At 44.4% G+C, this 22,745-nt stretch overlaps 1 long non-coding RNA gene across 2 annotated transcripts in view; it reads left to right on the plus strand.

Moving 5' to 3' along the window:
• Nucleotides 1–3,508: 3,508 nt before the first annotated feature.
• LOC142829150 (uncharacterized) overlaps nt 3,509–22,745 on the plus strand; it is a 243,039-nt gene continuing 223,802 nt past the window's right edge. The window contains exons 1-3 of one of the 2 annotated variants that reach the window (XR_012903484.1): nt 3,509–5,192; nt 6,925–6,974; nt 10,197–17,535. This is a non-coding gene — a long non-coding RNA (uncharacterized LOC142829150). The remainder of the gene's footprint in view (nt 5,193–6,924; nt 6,975–10,196; nt 17,536–22,745) is intronic. The other variant, XR_012903486.1, reaches the window with a different exon arrangement.

Raw genomic sequence — 22,745 nt, forward strand, 5'->3', positions numbered from 1 at the left:
TGGTGTGATATCTAGAACCTGGTCTACACAAAAGTTAGGTCAGTTTACAGACCCGTATGCTGGGGGTATGCGTAAGGGTGCAAAAACACCTCCCCAAGGTCCCCCAAGTAAGCATGCTCCAGCTGGCCAGGGGAAGACAGGAGAAGCACAGTGTCCGAGCCTCGCTCCCCCATGCTCTGGCCAGCCGAGGGAAGGCTGAGGCTGATTTCCCCCACTTATTTGGGAGGATCACGGGGGGTGTATTCACACCTTTGTGGTCCATGTTTACAAAAAAAGCACCCCCCCCCCCCCGAAATTCCTCAGTATGGGCCTGGCTTAACCCTCATCACTCAGGGGATTAAAAAAATGACTCTCCAAAGTAGTGTAGTTAAATCATTGTAACCACCAGCGTAGCCAATGCCAGGTCAATGGAAGAATTCTTCTTTTGACCTGCCTACTGCCTCTCTGGCAGGTGGTTTACCTAAGCCAATGGGCAAAGCCTCTTGTTACTATAGTTAGTGTCTACACTGCATTGCTACAGCAACGTGTGTGTGTGTATGCATGCATGTGTGTGCATATTTGTATTGTTTTACGTGTAGACATACCCTTTGGTGTTCACATCACAACACTCCCCTTGACAATCACTGCCATTTGGCCTCTTGCTGGCCATCTCAGCAGAGAAACCAAGGAATGAATGGGTCATGGAGATTCACTTCCTCTTTCACTACTGAGGTGACTCTCCAAGCCCAGTTGGTAAGGGGGAGGAGGGAAGCTTGCACTGCTGCTTCACATGCTGTACATATCCTGTAGACAGGGTGACCAACCTGTTCCGGACGAAGAGCCAAGATCCAGTGCGAAGAGCTGTGGTAAAAAGTTGTAGAGAGAAAAAAAAAAGACTGGCCCTTTAAGAAGGCTTTCTGAGGCTTTTTGGCCTCAGCAGGCTCCCACCATATTGGATCTACAATTTGGATCCGGACGGCTCCCCTGCCCTGGTGAGCACAGGGGAGCTGGGAGGCATGGGCCGTGTTCAGGGGGCACAGGGCCAGCTTCGCAAGCCTCGGGGGCGGCTTCATGAGCCACACGGATGGGGGGGAAGAGCCACATGTGGCTCTCGAGCCACGGGATGGCTACACTTGAAGGACGTCAGTCCCCAGGGATGTCAATCCAGCACCTTTCCCAGCACTGAATGTATAACATGGTGATTTTGTGAAAGGACATTGCTAATATAGTAAAGTGGTCATGAAAGAGTGAAATGGATTAGCCAGAGCATTAGGGATGGACCCATGCTCTACCTCACCCTCACTTCATATTTAGTCAGGGGATGTTTTTCTTCACCACTGTACAGTATGGTGATGCAGCTGACCAAGGCAGCTAGTTTCTAGCCTGCAGTCCAGTAACTGAAGTGTTACTTTTTTGTTGAACTGAGAGATCCCTTTACAAAAGTCCAGGCTGCTCAATATAACTAGTGACCTCCTAGCCTTTATTTCAGAATTTCCCTAAGGCAGTTCTTGCAACAGAAATTAAAGAAAAAAACATCCAAACCAATTTATATTTCTCTGTCACTCGCCGCACTGCAGTGGTAGACGGTTCTGTAAAAAAGAATTCTCATCCCATCTCCATTGGTACCACTGCAGAGGAACATTAGTCTATCTCATTCCCTTTTGTTAGCTCTGTATGGATGAGAAAGTAAACACATTTTTTAATAAGGCCCTTCTGGACAGGATCAGCTTTACATGTTGGCAGGATACTGACCAAGCAGGTGGCCACCTCTGTACTTCTTGGGCCTGTTGTCAGCAGGGAGCAAAGGGGACAATTACCCAGGGATCCAGGCAATGTAAAAGGGCCAAGAGGGGGCCTAGCCACCACTGGCAGCACAGTAGGGCTAAGGCAGGCTTCCTGATTGCCCTTGCTCTGCACCACTCCCAGAAGCAGCCAGCAGCATCCCAGCAGGGTCTCCGCACTCTGCCCCCATCCCCAAGCTCTGACTCTGCAGCTCCCTTTGACTGGGAAGTGTAGCCAATGGGAACATTAGCAGCGGTGTCTGCAGGCAGCAGCACTCAGGCTGCGTCTAGACTGCAAGCCTCTTTTGAAAAAGAGCATCTAGACTACAACCAGTACTTTCGAAAAAGCAAGCCGCTTTTTTGAAAGAGAGCACCCAGGCAGTCTGAATTGCTGTCTGTGGGCCTGGTATCTCCTCTCTTCCTATGGGCGTCAATGCCAGTATCACTAGTGAGGGCCCCAAAATACACAGCTCCCCAAAAAATATGCCTGTGGGTGCTGCTTTGCCTTCAGGTTTCTGCCAGGACATCTGCTAGTGAAAGTTTTGGTAGAACCTGAGTTACACTGGCTTGGAGGGGGAGGGATAGCTCAGTGGTTTGAGCATTGGCCTGCTAAACCCAGGATTATGAGCTCAGTCCTTGAGGGGGCCCATCTGGGGCAAATCTGTCAGGGATGGGACTTGGTCCTGTCATGAGGGCAGGGGACTAGACTCAATGACCTTTGGTATATCTCCATTTTGTTTTGTATTGATGTGGCTTAACTTATTGCATCTGTTGACTCCTGGTTAAATGCTGTGCTGGATTTTGCCATAGTTTCTGGGGCAGAAACTTTGAAGTGCCAGTTTATCTTTGGAACTTATTGTCTGTGAAGCAAATTAAGCTCATGTACCTGGTAGGTTTGGCTGCACTGCTGCAGTTAAATTAAACAAAGAAGCATAACAATAGAAGCAACTGTAGAGGTCCCCTGCATGCTTTATGCCTCCAAGTACCCTGTAAGCACAAGAAGCAGACAAATTATGGGGAGTAAACTGTGTATAGTTTCCCCTGATCCTAATGGATAGTCTCTGCTCAGTGCTCTTAAAATAAGGGAGAAGCCTCTAACAGTTTTCATTAGTGTAAAATGCCTTCTGGGCACTCCAGTTGGTGATCTGTTTAGCACGGGCCAGAGGAGGAGTCATTGTGGTTATGTAACTAAGCCCCTTGTAATGTGAGAGACCGTTGATATCACAGTAACTGTCCATTTCCCCCCTGAATCCCAGTACAACATATGCTGCCAGTACAACGCCACAGCAGGGGCCAGACAAATATTTTTGCATGATAAAGTCGAAGCACTCACCCTCCCCAACGGTTATCACCCATCAGCGCTATCTTACTGTAGCATTCCCTCAAACCCAAGCTCTCACCACTGTTTTGCAAGCAGCGACCTCTCCATGCTACGCCAGAGCTAGAGGCCCTGGGGGTAACAGCAGACAAGGTATGAGGAAAAAAGGTGGGGGTGGAGCTCCATACTACCTCTTGGTGCCTTTCAGTCATCGACGGGAGGGAGGCTCATCCAAAGCTTGTTTTGTTTGCCAGAGAAGACAGTGCGTCAGTGCCAGGTGGGGCATACAGCCAAGTACAAACAGTTGCCTGCTGCAGCATGCCTGGTTCCCACAGGTTAATCGCACCCTCCTTTCCTTACAGCAGTGCATCACAAAGCTACGGAGGCTGTTATGAACAGCATGTCCTAGGTGTTATTAACCACACTTCCCCTGTTGGTTTACTTCATGCTGAAACGGAGGCTTGGCTGGCAGTGCTGGTGGTGGGGGAGGAGGTTGTGGTGCTGACTAACACATGACAGTTTTGAGCAGGTGCGGCAGCTTTGCTGGCTCAGTGTTCAAGACGCTGTGTCTTTATATCTAATTGAAGGGCTTGTCTACACTTAAAAGGCTGCAATGGTGCAGATGCACTGAGGCAACTCTGCTGCTGAAGCACGTCAATGAAGATGCTACCTACTTTGACTAGAGGGCTTCTCCTGTCAGTGTTGGTACTCCACCTACCGTTTTTGGTCCAAAATGTCCCAAATTGGGTGAGCTTCTGGGCAAGCTGCATAGGGCAGATATCTGAGAGGGTTTGGAGGAGAGCTGTGTGTGGCTTCCCATAGCTGTGAAGGAGTGGAAAGAAGTTTCTGGAGTTGGGTTCCTGTTGAACTGAATTGCTGCTGAGAATATTAATTGTGTGTTAGAGCCCCGAGAGCCTTGGGTAGCCATTGTTTTTAGTTATGTAAAATAGAAATAAATGGATGCATATATAGTCTATAGTCTGTTAGAACTACTGACTGGCTCATCATCAGCTGAGACCAGGTCACAGGAAAAGCGGTGTGGTGTGGTGTGGTGTGGTGGTTAGAATAAAGGACTAGGCACCCACCTTGGGCCACTGACTCAAGAGCCTCCACTCTGTAAAATGGGAGGAATGATTCCCTGCAAAACGCATTGAGATCCTTACTTGAAAGGTGTAATAGAATCTCAAAGTATAGTATTTATTAACTGTGCCTACTTTTTTAAAAACTTACCTCATGAGCTAACCTTCAGAGGTCCTAGGATGAATCTTTCATGCAAAAAGGCCTGATACACTACCTCACAAAAGTTACATCTCACTTGTGCTGCATTTTAGGCCTGGGTTAAATTATGGGAAAGTGTAGAAAAACTAAAGATATAAAATTATGTTAAAAAACTTCCAGAAGTAGCTGGAGTTACCCAAGAATACAGAGAGGAAAAGCTAAATTTGGTTTCCAGCTGACTAGATCACATTAACTCATGAGCAAATCTAGTGCTCATTGTTTACAGTAACTGCATTTTGAATGACATTCACCTCAGGGCAAAGGAGCAGCAAAAGGACTATGCATCACTCATGTATAACATAAGCCTTGTCTTTGGTGCTTAAATAGGACCTAGCTATTGCATAGGTGTTGGGCTGGCCTGTTAACAGATATGACTCTGATGTCTAGTGAAAACAGAACCGCATTGGCTTGCATGTAGCATTTACCAATGCATTGAAGCAGGCTACAACTGTCTAGGCTGGGTATGTGCACGCTGGCAGTTTGAAAAGAGCTCTTCCTTTCAAGAAAAGCTGCACTTGAAAATGAAAGTGTGTGTTTGTGTGTGTGTGAGTGTATGTGTGTATGTGTGTAATCATTTTCAGTATGTTAGTTATAGTTGCCAGATGGTTTAACCAAAAATACCGAACACTCTCCCCCCCAAACAATACCAAAAAACCAACACACCGGGAAAAAAATTCTATTGAGGAAAAATAAGGGGGAAGACCAAAGTTGTTGAGCAAAATAAAAGGAAACCCCGACAGCAGTTATTAATCATGGCCCCTCTAAGAAGAGGTTTTTTTGCCGTTGGCCATTCTGTTTTTCTGTTTCAGCCACAAGACAAGCCCTTGCGGAATCAGGTAAGCGGGAGGTGAGGGGATTTTCGGGGGAGGGGGGCCTAGTTGCTGAGTGTGTCATAGGGTTGCCAGGTGTCTGGTATTTTCGCCTCCTGGCGGGGGAAAAAATTAAATACCGGACATTTTAGGTGGTGAAAATACTGGACTGTCTGGGTCAATACCGGACACCTGGCAACCCTAATGTTAGTCCAAGATGGCTGTCACAATTGTTCCTGCAGCTGAGCTATTGTCTGTAACAGGAACATGTGACTGAATTGAAATATAATTGCAAAGTGTTTTTGAGAAATGAGAGCTCATTTGAAAGGTGGTGCTTAATGCCTGAAGTAACAAGGAGTGTTTGGCACATAACTAAACTGACCATTTTTAGAATTTCAGAGGCTGTGAAGACCCTAAATAGTTCTGCAAAGGCACCTGAGTCCATGTGTGCAGTACAGCCTGCCACTCCAGTCCTGCACAGATTTGCCATGGGCACCTTAATCTCATCTGCAGCATCTCCAAGTATTCTCATCTTTGGTCTCTCCATATTTCTGCCAATGCAGCTCTGTTTTCACTGTCTCTGCTCCCTCTTATTCCTGTCCTGCCTTCACTACTGCTATGGCATCAGTCATGATCTTCAGCACCCTGTTATGCCAGTTGTCTTCTATTTAGAAACTGTTAATCATTCTGAACTATTTATGGGTTTTGTGTCTTAAACCAGGTTTGAACTCAACTCCTCAGAGGTGAAAGCATAATGCCTTATCGAGTGTGCCAACCAATCCTGTCTCTAACCTAACAATATTTTAATCACAAAATCCAACCTCAAAACCCACAGCATTTTCAGTTACTGTATTTCATCACCACACAACTGAAAACTACTCTTTTTTTTTTCAACCATCCTTGTTTTTTTTAACGTGAATCATAAACCATGGAACTTAACAGATGGAAAAGACCTTGACACAAATCCCCTTTCAGTTATGCTTGTGCAAATACTTCAGTGGTATAATTCCAAGTGCAAATACACAGACATGGTATAACAGAGCAGAATCTGCCTGTAAGGGTATGTTTATACTACAAGGGTATTTTGAAATAAGTTATTTTGGAATAATAACTCCCCAAATAGCTATTTTGAAATAGCAAATGCACTCTACAATGAAGCCTTGAAATTAGTCTGAGATCGACTCCCCTAATGTGGACACGTTACCGCAATTTAGAGCTCCAAGAAGCACCGGGGAGTAATTACTTTGAATGGGCCTGTGAAGGAGCTATTTTGAAATAGCAGCAGTGGAGCATCCACACTACCGCTATTTTGAAATAGCAATTTCAAAATAGGCATTATTTCTCGTGAAATGAGGGTTTATTTTTCCAGAATAAGAAGCCTGTTATTTTGAAATTATTTCAAAATAATGGATTTGCTGTGTGAACACTCACCGTGTTATTTCAAAATAGCCTGAGTTATTTTGAAATAACGCTGTATTGTAAACATACCCTACGGCATTAGAGTCCTCCTCGTGTCCATTCAAAAGGACAAGTATATATTCTTTTGCTCAGTTTTTAAAAATGTCCTAAGTGATTAAGTTTTCCCCTCTTCCTCAGAAGACTATTGTGCTGCCTAATAATAGATTTATCAATTAGGTTCTCTTTCCTGATATTCATGCTAGGTTTTCCTTTGTTTGATTTTTATCTTCTTATTCCTAACTATGCCTCTTGGTTCATCCTAAGTAACATATAATAATAATAATATTTTATTCTTCTATAGATCTGTGAGTCTCAGCGAACATTAATTTAACCTCACAAGCATCCTAGGAGGTAGGTGAATATTATTCTGTATTATTATCTGTTTTACTGATGGGAAAATGGAGACACAGAGGCTGTGTCCAGACTCAGGGCTTTTTTCGGGAAAAGTAGCCTTTTTCCGAAAAAACTTCCCCTGCGTCCAGACTCAAGCCGCGTTCTTTCTAGACTCACTGGATGCTTTCTTTCGAAAAAGCAAGCCGCTTTTTCGAAAGTTCAACGTGCAGTCTAGACGCTCTCTTTCGAAAGAGGCTCTTTCGAAAGTATCTTTCGAAAGAGCCTCTTTCGAAAGAGGCTTGCAGTCTAGACATAGCCAGAGAGGTTAAGTTCATGCAGGAAGGCTGCAGCAGAGCAAAGACAGGGATCTTGATCTTCTGGCTGCCAGTCCTGAGCTATAACGGCATGATCATACTTCCTTCCATGACGTTCCCTTCCTTGTAGAATAATTGGACATTTCACAGTCTGACAATATAAATATTTACCACCTCAGTGGGCTCTGGCCATAGCTATGCTAGGGGAAGAGGCGATGTCCAAGCAACATGCTTGGTGTTCAAATTGATTAGGGGCTGGAGGGAAAGATTTAAAACTATGGCCCAGATGTGGCTTGGTGTAAATCTGAGTTACTCTAGATTTAAATCAGTGTGACTAAAAGCAGAATTTGGTTCTAAGAGCCTAAAGCTCCTCTCACTTATGCATGTATAAAAGAGAAGTATCTCCCCAGAATTAAATGGAATTACACCAGTGTAAAACCAGTGTATGAAGGGGAGAAACAGGCCCTGGATTCTGGTTATAAAAGTGTAGGAAGGTGCAACAGGACTTCCCTACTTTGCACCTCGCACTAAGGCCTGCAAGAGGTCCTAATCTCTGCTAACATGCACTGTACACCAGTAGGGGCAGATGGCAGGGCCCTATCCCCACCCCTTTCTTCTGAATCATTGGGGAGCATGTGCAGTATCCAACCAAGGGTGTTAGGGTGTTACAGTGGGTGTGTTCCCCCTGTGAACTAGGGAGCTCCCAGACACATTATGCCTCCCTGAGGTGTCTCTCCAGCACGCCCCCCAGGTAGTGCAGCTCCAGCACAGGATTATGCTTAAATGGTACAGATCAAGCTCTCAATAGGGCTTGATTACCATATGAGAGGCCGGGCTGGACATGATCTGTGAAATGTAAGACTTTTTTGTGAACCTTCCTATTTGGGGTTTTGCAAAATTAGAGTTCACAAACGCTTTTTCCTCTTGCAAAGTAAACCCACGTTTTTCTCAAGGCTGACTCACTGTTAAAACAAAATGTTTTTCTAGCTAAAGGGAAGTCTGTGCTATGTGTTAAAGATAAAACAACCGCCTCAAAGCCAGGCTGGTGTCCTACATATGGTACATACACACCATTTCTTTTTTTATCAAAATTTCTCTCTCTCTTTCTCCTCCTTTCTGTAAGCCTTTTTTTCACATTCCTTTGTGTTTATTTCATATTAATCATGGTTGTGTCTCCTTTTGTTTTATCCTGCTTTTACCAATGGATTATTTCTCTCTGCCTATTTATTCATTATTTCCTCTACTCGGAATGCAAACCCAATAACGTTTGCATTGAAGTCCAACTTTCAAATCCACGGTAGCCAGACAAACTCACCAATTCTTAATATGCAAACATAAAGAAATTGATGGGATTATTTTGTATTGTACGTGAATATAGAACTGGGTAAGAGTAAATTAAAGCAAATATTAGCTTTAATAACAGAAAACAACCTCACTGATTATTGTTAGACTGGGGAATAATTAAGTTTCTCAAGCGAAATGATTGAGTGCTCATGGCGTTTTAAAACTAGCAAGGTGTTTTGCTCCTTAATGCATTATATTGACAATCCTGCACCCTCTCCCCGAACAAGAGACTAGGTGAGTCAAGTAGGTCTTTGTCATTATTTGTATGATTCTTTATGTAGTAGGAGGTAACCCACAGACTTTGAGAAGGGTTAGAAGGTGGGTCAGAAGTTTGCTGATGATGGGGGAAAAAATTGCTTGTAAAGCTGGTATTGAGGAAGATTCCATTGAAATACACGCAGAACAGAAACAAACTGATGCGGTCAAGTAGAGTTTCAGTTTAAAAGTGGCCTACCTTTAGTTCATCACCAGATGGGAGCTTCTTTCCAGTTTCTATATTAATGATTTAAAAAAATACTTAAATATAATTTGAGTTTAATATGGCACTAAATCTAAATGTCTAATATCTGATCGAAGGATTCCCCTGGCACTGCAGATATGTTTGTAAAACCCTATTCTTGTTTGTTTATTTATTTTACAGCCCCACGTTGCTTAGAAGTACCTATTATCTATTCATCTTCCTCTGGTCATATTTGTTGTCTGTACTGTTTATCTTGCAGGATCTGTAGGGTAGGAACCAATTCTTCCTGTGTATTTTGTTCCATGATGAGTAATAACAATAAGAACAGCTACATATTTGTCATCTGTACTGTTTATCTTGCACGAGCTAACATCTTTACTTGACCAATAAGTGTAAGTGCTAGGAGCAGGAAAAGGCTAAGTCATTTAAGGGTACCACTTCCACTAACAGCTAGCCACAATGTACTGGCCTCAGTGTAGGTCCAATCCTGCTCCCACTGAAGCCAATAGGACTCTCTTATATGACTTCACAAGGAGCAGGATTTGGCCTGCTCTACTCAGTCATGGAGATGTTTGACTAATGATGTACTGTAGTGCTTTTAACTATTTGTGCAATCCAGCTCCATTGTGACTATGTATTCTGACTGTAATTATGTGGCCACATATTATTTGTTCTAAAAGACACCTCCCTTGTTCAGTGCAGAGGATGGACAGTAAATGAGGCAGAAGGTTTCAAGGACAGAAATGCTGTTCTCTTGTTTTTAATGTGCTGAGCTGGAACACAGGAGGGTGGGGGAGGAATAGCTCAGTGATTTGAGCATTGGCCTGCTAAACCCAGGGTTGTGAGTTCAATCCTTGCAGAGGCCACTTGGGGCAAAAATTTGTCAGGGATGGTACTTGATCCTGCTGTGAAGGCAGGGGACTGGACATGATGACCTTTCAGGTCCCTTCCAGTTCTAGGAGATAGGCAATCTCCATTAATTTAAAATTCTACATGCTGTTGAGCAAGACTGTATCATAACACATGCACGTATGGGGGCTGAATCTCACCAGCAATATATTAGGGCAGTATATTCTAAATATAAAAGCTTGACTTTTTAACCTTCCCATTCTTTTATTGTAGCTGTATGTATGCAGTATCCTATAGCAGTGAGAGCTTTAGACACAGACTGACTGGACAGTCTCTTTGGGCTCCACATTGCAGGAGGTGTCAAAATCTCTTAGTCTGAAGTTCCATTACTGCCAGGGCTCCGATTGCCACTGGCTGCACTATCAGTTCAAACAGAACATTCCATCCTGATCTCAGAGCACATAGGACCCACCTCCTCTGCTTCTGATCATCTCTTCACTTCACACGCAAGCTGATACTGTTCTGCATCAGATCAGGTGAACATTCCACCAGAGAAAGTGACTGAGGCTCATTTGAGCATGAGATGCCTGGGCCTTCGAGGATCTCAGTTCCAGAAGTGGCTCATGTTATGATCTCCCTGCACCCAATGGAGAATAAAGAGGTGCTATCAAAGGATGAAACTGAGGCACTAGAAAAAAAGGTAAGTGAACAGAGAATGGAGAGCAGAATGAGAAAGAGGTTGCAAACACAGTAGAGCGCCCAGAAAATGAAATGGGGTACAGAAAGGCATTGGGAAACAGGGAGGAAAACAGATCACAATGGACTGGGAGGGAGGAGAATGGAGTAAAACGAAGAGAAGAGTCAATGGAAAGAAAGGAGGCTAAAAAACTGAAAATGAAGTAGAGAAAAGAGAAGACAAAAATTTGGAGCTGGAAGAGAAAACAAGGAATAAAGAAAGATATAGAAGGGGTATTGGGGAACAAGAACAGAGTCTCAAGGATGCAAAGGTAAGAATGTGTTGATGTCATTCAGATACAAATACAGAGTATTTTTTGGCCCAAGGTAGCAGAAACCCTTAGGCCATCCCTTCTCTAAAGACACAGGGCCTATGTACACAAACACTTAGTTTATGACAGGTTGGGATGTAAATCTACTTCCCAGCAGCCTGCCAGGTACTGGTGTCTGTGAAGACCCTGTTGCTGAACACTAAAAGCTCTGCAATGTGCTTTAATCTAGCCCCTTTGAATAGGGTTGCCAGGTGTCCAGTATTGACCCTGACAGTCCAGTAGTTTCGCCTCCTGTCCAGTAAAAAATTCAGAAAATACCGGACACCTGAAATGTCCAATATTTTCAGATTTTTTTTTCACGGCCATGAGGCAAAACTACCGGACACCTAGCAATCCTACCACTCGGCAACTGGGCCTAGCCCCCGCCCAGACTCCCGACACCCCCATCCCCCTGCCCCCGGACCTCCTGCTTACCTGGTTCCGCAGGGAAGCTGCGTTCTGGCTTCATCAAAAAAACAAAATGGCCACCGCCAAAAAGCCTAAAGACCAAGGGGAAGCAATGCCTTCTCTGGGTCTTAGTGTTCTACCTCTCCCCTGTTCCTATCCCTATTCTGACTCTGCAGGCACTCTGAAAGGGGCCATGCTGTTTTATTATTTATTTATTTATTTTGCTTAATAACTCTGTCCTTTTTTCCCCTCAACAACTTTCCCCCCCTCCTTTTTTTTCCCCTCAACAGAATTTTTTTCCCCAGTGTTTTTTTTTTGGGGGGAGGGGGGGGTGTTCGGTATTTTTTGGTTAAACCATCTGGCAACCCTACCTTTGAAATGGGAGTAGAGCAGAGAGCACTTAATGCATGGCAACAGGGTACACACACACACACACACACATTTAGTGCAGAGTAAATTGATATCCCAGCCTGCAGTGAACTGATTAGACATAGACTCTGTTAAGAACAAAGAAGGAGTTGTGGCCATTATGCCATAGGCCTCTTGGAACAGGTGGATATATCAAACTGGAAAGAGCATGGTTGGTGCACACTGAGAATCTAATATCCTGCAGTGACTCATCCTTCTCCAGGTTGGGTGTTTTCGGCACCTACATACTTTGCACAGATTCTTTTGCATTTCAGATGGCAGTCTAAATTCAGGTCAGAAAACTGACATTTTTGCCACCTAACAGCATTACAACTCAATTCTTTAGTGCTCTGAGCTCTTAATATGCTAGGCAAGCAACACCAGCAAACAGCGTGACACAATATTGTGGCTTGGCAGACAGAGATATTAAGAACTTCCAAAAGACAAACACTTTGTGATAGAAAATGAGCAAGCATTTAATCAAAAGCAGCTCAGTCGTAAATGTGCAGTTTTACTCTATAGTGTGGGAGGAAAAAGGCATAAATCGATTCAGTGGAGCTGCTCCTTAGACCAGATTCGCCTTTCACACTCATGTAAATCAGGAGTAACCCTCCCTTCCAAGTCAATGGATTTATACTGGTGTAAAACTTGTGGCAATGAAAGGTGAAGCAGGCATGTATTCAGACACAGCTGCTGAGCTTAGTGGCAAAAACAAGGTTTATACCACTGTTTACTCTGAGCCCTGCTGACTCAACCCAGCACTGGGGAGTGACGTGGAGACTGGTTTTCCGGTACATAACTAGAGACTAGAGCTGATTGGGAATTATGGAAAATGTAGTTTCTGCAAACAAGGAATGTTCCACAGGAAAAGTTTTATTTTGCTGAAGGTTTTTTTTTAAATATTTTTGTGGGTAAAATCCACGTGAAATATTTTATTTCTGGCTGTACTGACTCAGATTGAAATATTTCAGTTTGCTGAACAGAATCTAGACATTTAATTGCAGGTCAATTCAGCATTAATCTGTGTCTGCTTGAGCTATTCTGTTGGCTAGCCTCTTGAGTGGACTTTGTCTCCCATGATGCGCTGTGGTGGTTCAACCAGAAGGTCACAGACACTTTGGGTTGGAAGTTCACGGGTCTGAGTTTCATGCTGAGATTTGATCTTGCATCCAGTGCTGACGCTGCAGTGAAGTGTTCTATGTGTGTACTTAGCACTGTGCAGAGATGTCAAACCAGTGGCTGCTGCAGCAGAGGTTTTGGTATCGAAGCTGGATATATTCTGTTGTTGAGTGCATGATAGTTCTGTATAGTCACTGCACTTCCGGTGTCTAATGCATTGCTTTGGGATCTCTGGAGCTATGAGAATTGCTTATAAACAATCCATGTTTTCCCCCTGTGGACAGTTGCCTCCACAGAGCAGCTCCAGGGTGATCCATCCCTCATCCATCTCCATTAGTCACTTCTTGGAAGCAAATGTTGAATGAGAAAAGTAACATGAGATGAAGAGGAAAGAAAAGTAATGCCCATGGAGCTTGGCTGCAGACTCACATCCCCCACGTGAAGAACCAGGCAGCAGACTTCCAGTATTCCAGATGATGTAATGTTAGTTTAGAGACACTGCACTCCTCTGCCTCTGTGGGCTGATGAGTAGAGCAGGCAAGGGCACATATACGCACAGTCACTACCAAGGCTGCTAGCTAGAAACGGGCCTCTGTGTAAATACACAGCAGAAACCATAAACTGTACCTGTCTGTTAAAGGCTGCAAAGGAACGTTCTGCGTTTTGAAACCAAATAATTCCATTTTGCCTGTGGGTTGTGAGGAAATAGGAGAAGATGGAAGCAAGAGTCAGCTTGTTCTTCATGGAGGAAATAGCGTGAATTTTGTGATGTTTATCTACTATATATTTGAGAGAGTTCGTACATCTGTCTATCTGTTTCTCTGCATGACCATCTGTAAGTTTGTTTATTCAAGAACTCCTCCTGAATGGTAAGAGCTAGGACTACCAAATGGGTATGCAGCTTCCTCTTATCATAACCTAAAGCAAGGTCAGGGTTTGGTTGTGCCTGGGCAATGGGATGTGCATGGAATGGGATTGTTTCTCATCAAATGGAAAGGGAGGGCTGTAACAGCAGGGACCGTTATACTCCTGAATGACCACAAGGGGGCAGCAAGTGACCCAGCGCCAGGGAGTAGTGCTGCCCAGGCAGCGTAACCTCTGCTGCCCCAGCCTGGCCCTGAGGAGCAGTCAGCAGCCAGCCAGCATCGCTTCTGTTGCCAGCCATCTCCACTCCTGCCCATAGCTCCTCACCACCTCCCCTGAGACCCCTTCACATCCTAACCCCCTGTGACTCCTGCACTCTTACCCCCTGACCTTCATCGCCCACTCCCTGCTCTGACTCTTGCATACCTCACCCCCCAATCCTGAGACTGTCACATCCCCAAGACACTGCCCTGATTCCTGCATCCCTCATAACCTCTGCCCTGAAGGACCTGAGGAATGCCAGGTAAATTGTCTAGTATTACATATTGCATATAAAACCTAGACCCTGAGCCCTTCTGATCATTTAGATTTGCTGGCACTTTTTTTTTTTTTTTTGCAAGAGTAGTAGGCCAACCCCATTGTGTTGTCCAAATTCCAATAGAGATAATTATATGATGCCCCTCTAAACTCCTTCTACAATTTCAGTCTGATAAGTCACTGCCTGTCCTCACTGTTTGAAAGTGTGGCTCTTTCGCAGCATTGCAGTTGCAGTATTCCATCCCAGAAGCCACTCCTTTCACTTGTTGGCTAGGGTGCATGTAAAGGGATTCAGTCGTGTCTCTATATTGTAGCAGTAGCAGCTAACGTTACTGTTCTTGCAGTGCAACAATGCTCCTTATTCAGTTAACATTCTTAAATAAAACTCCTCTGGGCTGAATTTTTCCACATTGGGTCTTAAACTCATGTTCATTAAGGAAGTTTCAATTAACACTTATCAGCCATGTCTGAGAGTAAAGCCATCTACCTCGCTAGTGATTCCTGCTTAATTCACACATATATTCCTGTGTCTGGGGAGAAATTTGGAAAATGCCACATAGAAGCTAAATGGTGTTTAACCAAGTGTTCCGTATGCTGTAATTCTGCCTGAAATCATGGGCGTCTTCCTGGCTTGGAGGTACCAAACTAGAGGACTCCCTCAAGAAGCATTTCAGTGGCCTCCAGGGTGGGAGGGGTGCTTCACTGACAATTATGCTCAGCCTCAGCTAGTCAAGGGATGGGATCTTCTGGGACTGATGTCGTCTCCAGTTCCAGGATGGAGGCTGCAAGATTAGAAGATATTTACTTGCAGGGCCTGGAGTAAATAGTAGGAAAAGGGGAGAAAAGAGAAAGCACTGACTAAGGAACACTGCCCCTGCTGATACATTTCCATATAAAAGCTGAATACAAGAGTGAGAGAGAACAGAGAAGCTCTTGCATTTTCTGAAGTGCTGGAGGGACTGGCTGTCTTATTTACATAAGCTCTTATGTAAACACCACAATCACCTCTGAGAGGATGGGAGCATTATCTTAGTCTGGGGTCCATAGAAATGATTTTTAACCCTTAGCAGTGGCTTATCTTGCCCAATGCACATATAAAGATAATGGCATATTTGTGGTGTAATGATCATGTGGGCTGGGAAGCTGCCAGAAATGCTGTTTCTCCAAGCTACAGTAAGAAAGGCCAAACTGTAAAAGTTACCACAAAATATTTTAAGTTGTTTTCTTGACTAATTTTCTACGGGACTTTTGCTTCCTGTCCCTGCCCAGCATTTGAGATGAGAAAGTTTAGAGTAGCTTATGATATAATACCAAGGGAACTGAAAGCAAAGCCTTTTCCTTCAGGGGCCTGCAATGCTGCAGTATTGTATCCCTCCCGAGACAGAACACCAGAGCATATTAGTAATATCCTTCAAGTGCAGCTCTGCTTGGAACAGTGGTTCTGTTAACATGCTTAGGGCAAAGTCCCATAAAAAGTCAGAGATATGAAATCAATGGAATGCTGCAGACACTTAATAGGACTCTACAGAAATTGCTCACGAAACTGTGATAGGATTGAATAGAAAATCACACCAATTCTAGAGGTTTTATGCTGTATACTGTTTATTAGTGTAGCTGATAAAGAATTTAGTAAACAATATCATTGATGTTCAAGGAAGAATAGACTCTGCAGCTCACCCCTGTGCAGATGTGTTGAGTGAGATGGTGCCATTTTTTCAATACTCTCTAGTCTGGGACTCTCTGGTCTGGCAACATCTGAGGGCTGGCAGTGAAGCAGGGCTGGCAGCCAGGACGGGGACTGGCTGGGATCCTGGCAGCTCCTCAGGAGAGCTCTGACCTCCCTAGGTCTGGCAAACTCCCTTGGCAAGGGTGCAGACCAGGGAGGTCCAAACATTATATTTTAAAAATAAAACCTTACTTTCAGGGTGAGTCTCAAGACATTCTTTTCAGTGGGATTTTGTTTGAGAAGTAATTTTAAATGTTATTAACAATTATAATAGACTAGAAGATTTACCTAGGTTGCTGGGATCCTTAACTCAATTTTTGCTTTTTGGAAAATAAAATGAAAATGTACATGCTTTAATTAAATTGTTGTTCTGGACTGGGGATGAGGACTTCAGTAGGCAGGCTGCCCCCCGGGGGAGAGAGGACTACACCAGCCTTCTCTCGCTGTAGCAACTTGGAGCCAGGTGAGAAGTGCCTCTCCATGGCTGCTGCAACTCCACAGTGGGTACAGCTGGGAGAGGGGTGCATGTCCCCTGGCTGGGACAGGTCCAAGTTAATCTGTCCCCTGCACTCCCCAGCCATAGTGAAGAATGCAGAAAACTGCGCAGTGTTCGTCCTTCGACTTCCTGCAGTGTAGGCAGAACCAAAAGCCAAGTTAAGCTATTTCAACTTCAGCTACGCAATGACGTAGCTGAAGTTGCGTAGCTTATTCCAACTTTAGCTCTGCTGTGTAGATGTGGCCTGTGTCATTAGCTGATTAAGAAAAAGACCATGTAGATCATTGTTACAACCACTGTTGTATATTTGCAACAAACCGTGGCATGTAAGATGCCGGTAAAAAGGTTGTAATTTGCTGAATATGGTTATGCTGTTTGTATGCATGTATCATTTTTGTATCTGAACTTATAGGTATTGGCTCTATACCTGTATTTCAAATGTTTGCTACTGGAGTAACACCCAAGTTAGCCAGCACATCTTGAAGGGACTAGTCAAATTAAGTGGTTCATCAAGGAACACTTAACTCACATGGGAAATGCCCATCTACATTGACTAGACTTTCCTGTGGACTTTCTATAAGAAGTATAGGTAATGGCCTGCAGGTGATAGGAGGGAACCCACAGGAGCCAGAGGGTGATGGGGGAAAGAAAGGGGCATCAAAATACAAGTTCACCCAGGGCACCATTGTCACTAAGGCTGGCTCTGAGTTAATACCTCCAGCCAGTGGCCTGAGCTGGGATACTACGTGGGGAGGAAGGCTCTGAGTTACTACAGAGAATGCTTTCCCAGGTGTCTGGCTCTGGTGGGTTTTGCCCATGTGTTCAGGATCTGACTAATCACCATAATTACTCCCCCTCCCCACTTGAGACATGGGCAGAAACTCTGAATTTTTTGTGTGTTTTTCTGCAGCACGGGGCACAGGTCAGTTGCTTGTGTGAAGCGGAGTAAATGGTGGCTCCTCAGTAACTTGAGGACTTGAGTAATCCAGCCAGCTATTACAGGAGTGGGTAAGTGAGATGCTGTGGCTTGCCACCAGCAGAACAGACTAGATGAGCCCAATGGTCCCTTGTGGCTCTAAATTCTATTAATCTAATGCTTCCTTTCACACCAGTGATGTATTATTCCCTATCTTATAGTTCCTAATTCGTTAATGTAGTCCAGTCATTGAGACCAAGGATGGGGAACTTACAGCCCCGGGGCTGGATGTGGCCTCTGGCTTGCTTGGATCTGGCCTCTGATGCTTGGGGTGCCCCCCTCAGGATTGGGTCTTGGTTGTCGTTGTTGTTGTTTTTGTTACTTTTTGCTTCTCACTGGTATGCAGCCCCCAGTTGATTTTTCTGTGGGTCAGTGGCTGCCAACCCCAAAAATGTTCCCCACCTCTGATTTAAACAGAGACTTCAAATCAGGCTGTATTGTATTCTAGCCCTGTTCTCTGACACTGTTGCCCTCTGGGTTTTAAGCAAGACACCTGATCTCTCTGCCCCAGTATTCTATCTGTGAAAGGGAGATCATAACACTTCCCTGCCTACCAGGGCTTGTTGAGAGGAATAATTAAGAACTGTCTACAAATATTTACAAGTTTAATATTTATAACATGTAAAAATCCCATAGTTCACTTTGAGCTACCCTGCTTTGAAATGGGAGTAGGTCAAAGTGTACTAGGAAGCTCTTAGTGTGGTGTAGTAGAATCCACATGACCACATAGTGTGTAGTAGATTATTGTGGGGTTTGTTTACACCCCAGCGTGGCAGTTGCAAAGCACATTGACAGCTCAGCCTTTACCTTAAGCTAGATGACTTTTAAATGTCTGCTTTTTGTGTTTGCTCCTGTGCCAGCATTAGCTGTGACTACACGCACATACAGAAACCTACTGCCAATTAAGGAGCAAGTTATGAGACACTTGTCCCAGATATGCTAGGTGCAAGCTGTGATTCCCCAATTAAGGGCCTGAGCCAAATCTCTGGCTCCAAATCCCCCTGAAGTGTATGTAAAATCCTGATGTTCTGACTGGGCAGCATTTTACAATCTCCTTGCACAGATGTAAATGCCTCTGTAAGGTGAAACATGTGGCGAGCTCCAGGCCCGAGTGAGCTCCAAAAAGAAAAAGAGCAGTGCCATTTCTGTTTCCATTCCTTTGACAGATCTGGATGGTATGAGGCAAGACTGGTCTTAGTAGTGCATCTGCTTCTGGTGACTGCATGAGGTACCCAGATGTACCCGCTGCCCACTCCACTCCCCGACATAGGAACACCATCATCTCTCTGAGAGCCATGACTGAATCATAGAACACTAGGACCTCGAGAGGAAAAAAAGAGCTGTGAAGCCAAACAGGCATGAAGAGTGTTTAACGGGGCCAGGCTGGCGATAACAGTTTATCCACCTGACGGGGGGGATCACACCAGAACTGGCAGAGAGATAGTCAAGTTTAGGCATCCACTTGAAAGCCATGTGCTTTCTGGGTGCATAGCTGTGACGCCACCAAAAAAAGAATTCCAGTGCAAAGAAATGTTTCCTCTCAGCTCTTGATCTTCCTCCACTAGGGTCCCCAAAATCTCTTCCTTCCAGAGTTCTACCAGACTGTTTTCTTCCCTTCTCCTACCATGTACAGCTGTGGTGATATGTAGAAACCTCCTTTCACTGCATTGTCATACCCTCTCAATCCATTAGTTCTTGCCTTGATCTGCCCTGGTGCTTTATAGTGATGTGCAAAAGTCCTGAATTTGGAAATGGGCATAGAGTAAATCCCTAATCTGAAATCCCCTTGCCACCCACATGTTAGTCCCTCTATAACCTTTCTTCTTTACCCAGCGTAGACACACTCAACATTTTGGGCTAAATGGTGAATTTCAGGATGCACCAATACAGGGGTGTGGAGAAATTGGAGACGGTCCAGAGAAAAGCAACAAAAATGATTAAAAATCTAGAAAACATGACCTGTGAGGGAAGACTGAAAGAATTGGGCTTATTTAGTTCAGAAAAAACAGAGAGGACAGGATAGCAGTTTTCAAGTATCTAAAAGAGTGTTACAAGGAGGAGGGAGGAAAAAGTGTTTCTTGTCCTATCATCAGAGGCCAAGGAGAACAATGGGCTTAAATTGTAGCAAGGAAGGTTTAGGTTGGACATTAGGAAAACCAACGGTTAGGGTGGTTAAACACTGGAATAAATTGCCTAGGGAGGTTGTGGAATCTTAATCTCTGGAGATATTTAAGAGCAGGTTGGATAGAATCTATCAGGGATGGTCTAGATGGTGCTTGGCCTGCCGTGAGGGCATGGGACTGGACATGATGATCTCTCAAGGTCCCTTCCAGTTCTAGTATTCTATAATTCTAGGGGTGTACGGGTTTCTAAGCCACTGCTTTTACTCTCCTAGGCTACGTCTACACTGTGGGGCTATTTCGGGATACTAGAGGTATCCCGAAATAGCTATTCCACATCTTTTGAGCGCACCCGTTATTTCGAAATATCATGGGCTCGCTATTCTGACATCCCTGTAAACCTCGTTCCACGAAGAGTAGGGGATGTTTTGGAATAGCGCTTCATTTTGAAATAAGTGCTGTATAGACAGTGCCAATTTTTGAAATAAGCTATTTAGAAATTGATTCGAAATAAGCTACGCAATTTACATAGCTCAAATTGCATAGCTTATTTTGAGCTACGGGTGCAGTGTTGATACAGCCCTACAGAGAAAGAGAGCACCCTGCAGGACATTATTCCTCTCCTATGCCTGGAGTTGACTCTCCCCCTACCTCTCTTCGATATTCCAGCCTGCTCAGTAAAGGGCTGGTGAAGATAACTTCCCCCTGAAGGACGAGGGAATCAAGGCCCAACTTGTGACTCTCTTGGGTCAGCAAAGACATGAGCAGCCCTTTCTCTGAGCTAGTGTTAGCACCATGATCTAGCACATAGGGACATCTAGATGGTGACTTCCTCTGGGACTCAGTCCTTGGGTGGCAATTTAGATTGGAAAGGCACCAGTAATTTGGATGCTTCTGAAATTATCTAAACCTCTTCAGTTTGCAAAACTGGGCTGGAAATCACAAGAACATGCTGTGTCTCAACATTTCTGTTTTTTTTAATTTCTGGTCAGGCCAGAAATATCACAAGAAAAGCTTCTCTTTAAGCACTTTCACTTCCACTTCCAGACAGAACCAAGAAGTGCAGAGGCAGCAAGAAAATAAACCAACCAAGGGGGACATAGCAGAACATCTTCAAAATTTCAGAAAAGAATTAGGTGTCCAGGGCAAGATGACTGAAAGTGGGTGACACCTCTCTGGTGCGAGCGGAGCTTGCAGAGTTCATCCCGCTAGTGTTCCCTACAGTGGGCAGGCCAGTAATTGACTGTGTAGAGATTTCAAGATGGAGACTACACGTCTCAGCAGAGAGGCCTCAGCTTGAGTGGGCCAGGGAGCTTGAACACTCTCTCTATCCTAGAGCTGCTCTCTGTAGGGCAGAGTCAAGGCATTTGGCAGAATGATGCAGGGATACTTTCATTGCCCCAGTCCTATAGCAGTCTCCAGGGGTGTCAACCTTTCTCACCAGCCCTGACTTCACTTCTATGCAAAGACTTTTAAAAAAGGACTTGGTCTGAGTCAGAAGCCCAGGTTTTGGGGGAGGGGAATCTGCTTCCAGCTGAACAACATCCCCCATTCCTGGTGCTATCTCTGCCCCTGCAAAAGTTTGTTCTCACCCATTTCTTTCTCTGCAGCTAATTAGTAAGTCCAAGCCAGCACACTGTCTGGAGCGGGTAGTTCCCTTAATCTCTCTGTTGCTAGGGCACACCGACATGCACCAGTGGTACTAGGTCCAGCGTGATGTGGGGGATTGTGAAGAGAAAGCGCTGATCAAACAGAGTCTGATTAAAAAAAAAAAAGAAAGCTCCAACCCTCTTTGGTAAGGCTGAAAAGTTCACAATGGGGGGAAAGCCCCTGGTGAATGATAAGGCCTAAAGGAGCTCATTAAATTGAGGCAAGCTGAGCTGACTTATCTTATCCTCCCCCAGCATGGAGAACTCTTTTATCAAAGTGGGGGAGCAGCATCACTCCTTGATGAAATGCTCTGGTTTAAAAAAAAAAAAAAGTAATTATTTTCCGGAGGGTTTTTTGTAAATCGGATGTTTACACATTTTTGAAAGAGTTGAAATCCTGGTGAGAAGAGCTAGGTTGACAGCACTGCAGGCCTTCGGTTTACACCCAGGAAAGGTATTAGCAGAGGTACCATAAACCCTTCACCAGTTCTTGCCAACTGAGCCAGCCAGTTTCCTAGGGAAAAAACAGCTGTGTAAAACTATTTGAACTGCAGTGAAGTTTAGGGCCAAATCTGAATTCAAAGAAAACATTTCAGGTTTTGGGGAAAGTTATTTTCATGAAATAGCTCTAGTTCATCCATCTATAATTTCAGGTTTAAGGAGGTGAAAAGATCTGTGCATTAGAAAAGGGTGCTGCCTAGGGCAAGAGGCAATTAAAAGAGGGCTTAGGGCACGAAGGCAGTAAGACAGCATCACACCCTCTCACTTTATCATGTACTCCCAATTACATGCCTCCCTCTGCTAAAAATTTTCCATGGATCCCCTCCGGTGCTCCCAGTGGAGCCTGTGTTTTAAAAGCCACCATATCATCCTTATTAAAAAGCAAGCCGTTACTGTAAATAGTTACACTAACATTCCCTGCGTGGTACCCTCCTTCTCTTAATACTTGCACCCCTGCTCAGAATTCCATTCTCAACTCAATGGTGCAGCCACCATTGGGCTGGAGTGGCACACAGAGAGCTGGCTTTGCCCAGACCATATGCAGTTTTTTATTTCACACAGATATTTTCCTTTAGTTTTTTAATGTGCAAATACTTTTTGGTTAATCCCTCGCCCCTCCTACTTTGTGTATTCTCCCCACCCCATTCCTGCTATAGAAACAAGCTGGGACCCTTGTTGCGTGGAGATGACAGTATTTTCCACATGGCAGCCCAGCCTGAGAACAGAGCCTGACTGTTTGATCTCTTTCAGGTAACAGACAATCCCTCTGAAGGCTGGTTGTAAGACAATCCTTTCCAACTGAGGGCTTTCCTCTGAAAGCGGATCAGATGTTCTCAAAAACAAGAGCCATTGGCTCTTAACTCTTTCTGACTTGGGACAAGTTTACACTACAAACTTTTGCCAGCATAGCTATGTTAGTCAGAGGTGTGATTAGGTGTGATTTGTGACATAGTTGCACTTTTGCTGCGATAG

The sequence above is a fragment of the Pelodiscus sinensis genome, chromosome 4 (assembly GCF_049634645.1).
Source record: "Pelodiscus sinensis isolate JC-2024 chromosome 4, ASM4963464v1, whole genome shotgun sequence".
In the NCBI taxonomy this organism is placed as follows: Eukaryota; Metazoa; Chordata; order Testudines; family Trionychidae; genus Pelodiscus; species Pelodiscus sinensis.